Source organism: Grammomys surdaster, unplaced genomic scaffold, assembly GCF_004785775.1.
Source record: "Grammomys surdaster isolate TR1022 unplaced genomic scaffold, NIH_TR_1.0 181, whole genome shotgun sequence".
NCBI classification, from domain to species: domain Eukaryota; kingdom Metazoa; phylum Chordata; class Mammalia; order Rodentia; family Muridae; genus Grammomys; species Grammomys surdaster.
In genome coordinates, this window is record NW_021604626.1 from 2262862 (window position 1) to 2269611 (window position 6750).

At 49.2% G+C, this 6750-nt stretch overlaps 1 long non-coding RNA gene across 2 annotated transcripts in view; it reads left to right on the forward strand.

Annotated features, from left to right (window-relative positions):
• Positions 1 to 5900: 5900 nt before the first annotated feature.
• LOC114621497 overlaps positions 5901 to 6750 on the forward strand; it is a 7426-nt gene continuing 6576 nt past the window's right edge. For both annotated transcript variants that reach the window (XR_003711443.1, XR_003711442.1), the window contains exons 1-2: positions 5901 to 5973; positions 6517 to 6605. This is a non-coding gene — a long non-coding RNA (uncharacterized LOC114621497). The remainder of the gene's footprint in view (positions 5974 to 6516; positions 6606 to 6750) is intronic.

Genomic DNA, 6750 nt, shown 5'->3' on the forward strand with positions numbered 1-6750 from the left:
GTCCATCTGGAGAGCAGTGAACTGAGAGGTTTGAAAGGAGATTCCAGACTTGTAAAACCAGATGCTGGGGGGTAGCTCCTCTAGGCTGGCTCCCCTCTATCCGCCAGCCAACAGTTTTTTACCTTTTTAAAATGTCACACCCTGGGAGCAGAGCACCCACTGAACTGCTGATGTGGGACAGGGTGGAGGATAGAATTGAGAGGGTGGGAGTAAAACAATCAAAGTGATAAAAAAAACAAAAACAAAACGGTTGCATTCTCAACCACGGGGTTGAGGCAGGCGCTGTCCAAGGCACTCCAGAATCTCCAGCTCTTGCCTCCCCGCACTCCTGACTCTTGTTACCCTCCTCTCCAGGTTCCCCTCAAGATCTGCAGTGCTGTATTTAGTTGCTGGGGAAGGAGAAATTGTTTCTGGCCAAGGTTGATCTACTTGACTGTGACTTTAAATGCAAAATGTCCCTTGCAGGCTTATGTGGTGGAAATGATGTTTGGGGAAGACATGGAATCTTTAAGAGATGGGGCTTAGCTGGAAGAAGTAAGTCACTGGAGAGGTCTTAATCAGGTCCTGCTTCCCTGAGGAGCTACGATCTCCTTTCTATTGCCTAGTCTGACGATCAGGTCAGGAGCTCTATCACAGCCTTCTGCTACCCTGAACTCCCCCTCACGATCCCCACTGTGAAGGATAGACTCTCTCGCCTCAAGATGCTTTTGTCCAGTATTTTGTCAAGGCAGCAAGAGGTGTAATCAATACAGGCACATCCTTCCAAAGGGCTGCAGCGTGAAGACCGGGGGCGTGGCCACATCAAGGGTTTCAGTGCTGACAATGCACAGAGCAGGGCAGTCAGAGGTGACACATGTGACCCAGTGAGATGGCAAAGTGCCCAGGTGTTCCCGTGTCTGTTTCCCACCGGGTTTCCTGTTCTCCCTCACCTCCCCCTATATACCTTCTGAGCTGTGGGTGGGCTGCCTGGGGGCCAAAGGCCACAGATCCCAGAGGTATGTCTCAGATTGTCCCTGTGACCCTGTCAACTGGGGTACATTTGCAGTCACATCTCTCCATGATTCTCAGAAAGACATGGAACTGCCTCACTTCCTCTTGAACACCTGCCGGTCTGAGGTGAAGCCTCTACAGAAGAAATACGCTCAGTAGCCTCCAGGAAATCTGTCCATCTTCCAGTAGGATGCAGAGGGCTGCAAAAACCTGCAGACCCCTTGGGTTGTGCCTGGAGACTGTCACCTGGATGGTGACGTTGGCTGATCAGCTTAGCCCCACCCCAAATCCTGTTTGGCTTGGTTTTTGTAAGAAGGCAGGAGCTAAAGGCCTTGAGAATGAGGCAACAGCTTCCCCAGGGTGAGTTCCTGCCCAGAGCTGGTATCTGGTTTCTCAGCCAAGCATGGGTGGCTCTGGCTCTGACTCTGCTGACTCCCAGTTCGGATTACACATCGTACATGGTTTGTCTCTTGTTTGCCTGGACACTGACCCTTGGTCCTGGTTGCATGCTGCACACTGGCTCTCTAGGTTTGTCTGGATTATTGATCCTCAATCCTGGTCACATTCTGAACATTAGTCACTTACCTTGGCCGATTCTACATGCACACTGCACACTGGCTGGCTGTTTGCCTGGATACTGATCCCTGATCCTGGTTGTGCAATGTACACTGGTTTTCTATGGTTACGTGGAACTCATCCTTGATCCTGGTGGTACTTTGTACTCTGTCCTCTAAGTGTGGCTGGTGAGTCCTCCCAGAGAAAGGACACAGACTCTGTGGCCTGGAAGTTACAGGCCTAGATTCAGATCTTACTTGCAGACACCCTGACCCTATTTTCAGAAGACACTCAGCTTTCTTGGAGTCATAACAGGCATGTTCTTGAGACTCAGGTTCACTGTCACCTTCGAAGGGCAGGGCATGGCAGGATGCTTGAAACCAGGGCTTGGGATGACAGGGGAACTTTGTCCACCACTGGGACAGCTTTGCCCCACTTTGTACCCATTTCTCAGGCAGTCATGTTGCTGATGGTCATGTCCAATTCTTTCAGCATGCAGGCTACTGCCACACAATGGTACCAACTTCTTCTTACTCCTCACAGAGGCTGTGTCAAGTGATGTTTTGTGCTGTGTGGGCTAGGAAGCTGGGGGATACGCACTCCTATTCTCATGTCTGTCTGGGTCTCAGATCCTGGCGAGGATCACACATTCGGGGCTTGCTTGGGACTTAGCCTATCTAAGCCCCTACCCCCACCCACAGGGGAATTGTGGAAATGCCCCTGTCCTTCTTGAGAGTGAAATGTAGTCAGTGAATACCTAGGACTCCACCTGTGGGGTGTAGAGGGCCACTGTGGCAGAAGTTCTGATTGGCAGGGGACCTGTCCATGCTCACAGCAAATCAGTGGAAGCCTTTAAAGGAGCTTGACTCACAGGCTGCTTGCTCCTGACCCAGCACATACACTCACACACGTACATGAATGTGCACATACACATTCACACTTGTACACACATGCATGCTCATACACACAAACACGTGTACACACACGCACGTACACACATATATGTATACACACATTCACACCTGTACACACATATACACACATTCATGTATATTCATAGGCACATTCTTACACACATGCACACACACACACAGCTGAAGAAAAAAGAAGAAGGATGGCTAGCAAACATTAGGTGGGCAGCTGTGTGAGAGAACCGTCAGGGAGAATGTTATGGGGTAGCCGGAGTCAAAGCCTGAGTCCTGGCAGCTATAAAAAGTTAGCCGGGGCTACCCCTCCCCAGTTAAAGAAGTAGCAATGAAAGGAGAGAAAGAAGATTTATTCTTTGTGACCACAGTGGGAAGAACAAAGGGATCTAGTGGCCCCCAAGTCTATCTCCAGGATCCTGGCATGAGGTTCAAGATCAAATAGAGAGCAAGTAGATGCACAGAGAAGCAGATCTGGTCAAGGTGTGGCCCCGCCCATCACTGAGCCACCACTACCTGGGCTCCAGTCTCCACCTGGGCTCTAGTCTCCTGCGAGGGAGGCGGTGTGACATGCAGTCCGAACTGTGTGAAATCTCTTCCTGGGGGACTCTGGCTAGCACCAGGCTTCTCTGTCTAACAGCTGGAGATTCCCAGAGGAATTCCAGTTTCTTGGGGTTCCCAGTAGTCTGGCGGCCAAAGAATAGGGTACAAGTGTCTCTTCATAAAATCGTCACAACGGAAGTCATGGGAAGATGGGAAGATGAAGCGCTGTTTGAAGAAGGAAGGCCACATGGCATCGTACAATATGGTTGACCCAGGTGACAGTTGAGGAACATCCCGTGAAGGGTGTTGAGTTACAAGTGCCCACAGGGGAGAAGGGACACAGGACAACAAAGGTTACATCAGAGGGAACTGGATGCTCACACACATAGACACTACTACGACGCCTGAGCTCCATGAGGCAGAGGGCATTCCTGGGACCTTGTGGGCAGGACTCAGGCCACATGCAACCCTGTCTTTCTAGTCATCAAGGTAGCCGTCCAGCTGGATTCTGCAGGAAGGATCTCCATCGAGGACAGAAGGGCAAGCCCTGGGTGAAGAAAGGATTTGAGGTGACAGCAGGCAGTGGGAGTAGGACCCAGACACAAAGGATGTCTGCCATGCTTTGGTTTTATGGGAAAACGGAGAAAGTCTTTCTCAAAAGCGGCGATTACTGAGGGTGAATAGGAGAGAAACCACAGGGAGAAATTTTTTTCCCAAGGACCAAAAATCTAAAAGAAAAAAGTTCCCCCAAACTAAACAAAATTAGATTGAGAAATTCCACACGGTACCTAAGGGACCGAGTGGCTCCTGGTGCTTCCCACTGGCGCCAGCCTCAAGCCCTAACGGCCGCCTGGGGAAGGGACACTAAGTTGATCCCCAGGATGCAGAAAGTCACACGGTTCTTTCTTGTTGCTGAAAGTTGGAAGCAGTTTATGTGATCCTCAGTAGGACTGGCAGCTGATGACACCCCACCCAGCACATACACATACACGAATGTGCACATACACATTCACACTTGTACACAAATGCATACTCGTATACACATGCATGCACACGTGCACACACATGCATGTAAAGACACATATGTACATACACATTCATACCTGTACATATATATACATGCACACTCATACACACATGCACACACACATGCACATACATGCTCACAAGCGTGCAAACAAACACACCTGTACCTGTCTAGGCACCTCTCCTCTTTCCTACCCCCTTGGCAGGTTAGGTGGAGACCCCCAGATTCCTTGTGGCCCCTTCACTTAAGGCCCTCGGGTGTTGGCAGCCAGCAGGATCCACAAGGTGATTTCCCCATGACAACATTAAAGAAACAAAGTAACCCTCTAATTACAAGATGAAACTCTGCCTTCAAAGAATGACAGGAGGCCAGACTGCAGGAAGAGCTGCTGCCGGGGCCTGGGTGGTCTTGCTGGTGTTTGCTTCTCCGTGATTTGATTAAAAGAAAGCCATTCATTTGGGGACTTTTTTTTTTTTAAATCAAGAAACATAGGCGTCATTCAGACCTCTGTAGCAAATTATAGGGATTTTAGGTGAATGAGAAGTCGTTAGCCTCTACCGCAATCACTGCCCCTATTAGGCACTATGTATCTATATCTGATGGTAAAAGTTATGCCATGCCTTAAAAAATAATTTAAAGAAAAAAAAATCTCTCACAATTGCTGGGCTGCAGGGTGTGGGGTCAAGTTCTGTTTACATGGAACCCCACCCCCACCCTCCCCACCCCACCCGCTCCTCGACATCTGATCTTTGTTAACTTCTGGATCTAAATCTACTTGAGTCTTGTGCCTACCGACCCTTTAATTAGCATGGTATCTTAAATTGCTCTCGAATTGAGATGGCTGTGGCTGGGTTCTTATCTGTGGAAGTAGAGGCCTTAGGCCTCCTGCAGGGCCCACGTGGCTGAGATTTTATCTGTTCAAGCACAACCCCTTGTCCGTGGACTTTCTGGGACTGAGCCTGGAAGGCTGCTCCAGCCATGACTACAATGGCCATCTTGGCAGGAGGTTGGGAGGACTCCCATCCCTACCCTGGCTCTTCCAGGTTGCTCGTTGCTGCAGGATGTGGATGAAGGAGGAAGAGCTTTAGAATCTCTGAGTGCCAGGGCTGGCCCCCAGTCCCTGCATCTTGAGGTTGGGCTGCTGAGGCACCCACACAGCTGGTAAAAATCCTGGGCCCACAGACTCACTAATAGCAGTATCCATGATAGGGAAACCCTTAGTCTCTGTCTAGGCCAAAGGTCAAAACAACCACACTTAGGGAACCTGGACCAGCCCACTGAAAACAGTGAAGACAAAGCTTTTGAGGTAAAGTGCTGGTTGCCCCAGAGACAGGAAGACTAGTTCAAGGCTGGTCTGGAGGACTTAGAAAGGCCCGTAGAGGTGCTGTTGGGAGGTGTGTGTGTGTGTGGGGGGGGAACCTTGCAGGTGTTTAGTGGCGTGTTCTTTGAGAGAATAAGCATTAGAGTCATCTAGGAGACAAACCTTTTGTGCTTCTCTGTGAGCGAACGTCCTGTAGACCTCGATGGCGCATGCACTGTGACCAGCCGCCTCATGCTCAGAACACGGCGCCTTCCCTTCCCTCCATGAGGGACTGAACTTCCATGAGGAAAAAACTCCTTCCTTTCTTCCTTCCTTCCTTTCTTTTAACATTGCTCTGCTCAGATATTCTGTCTCATGAACAACAGAAGAAAGCGCCACGCACAGTAAAAACCTTTCCTCTTTGTAAGCCGACCCCTCAGTTACTTTATCATAGCAAATGAAAGGTGATTGACACTCCAGCCTTCCCTTCAGCACTCACTGCCAAGGGAAGTGTGACAGGAAGTCACACTGTGACACGTGAGCTAAAGAGTGTCACAGGTCCTGTTTGTACAGAGCTTGCCACAGAGCTGAGGGTAAACACGACTCGATTTCCACTGGTAAAAATTTAACACAAGGTAAGCTTGCTGACTGCAAAGTGTACCTTAAGATTGTTCTGGGCCTGATAGCTAATGTCAACAGGGGCTAGGGGCAGGGGAACTGTCTCAGATCCCAAGGACCAGCTGCAATCTGCTTAGGTTCCCAGCTTCTACCTATCCCAGGGCTCTGGAGTAAACAGAACTGAAGTGAACTGGGAGGGTGGTGTGGTGGGGGTGTTGGTGGCTGAGGAATCTCAACCCTGACTTTCCCTCTTCAGTCCCATGCAGTCTGGGAAGCATGCAGGGCCTGGCAACCACTCAGATGTCAGGGTGACCAATAGAATCCTGAACAGAAATAGCTAGACATGGAAAACGATCCTTATAACCCAACTGAGGACAGAGGGTGGTCCCCAGCAGGGACAGAGCCTTGAGTATCACTTTAGAGGTGATTTCTCTAGCATCAGACATTCCCTGCAAACAGTGGGGACTTTCTTATGAGCATAAAACTCAGTGAAGGAGCTAAATGACTTCTCTCATGTCAGCTCAATCCAAAGAACAATCAATTAAAAAAAATTTTTTCAGGGCACTAAAATTACTGATCTACCTGTTTATCCGCATTTATCTATCTGTCTGCTGTTTACCTATCCATCCGTCGTCTGTCTACTCTGAATGTAAGTATTTGAGTAGTTGATCACTTCTACCAGAAAATGGGTGGAGAAGTTAACAGTATCTTACATATTATTATTTACATGAGCCTAAGACATTGCATAGCCGTATATGTTCCCAGAATAGCTCAGAAATATGGAAAGAAAGAAA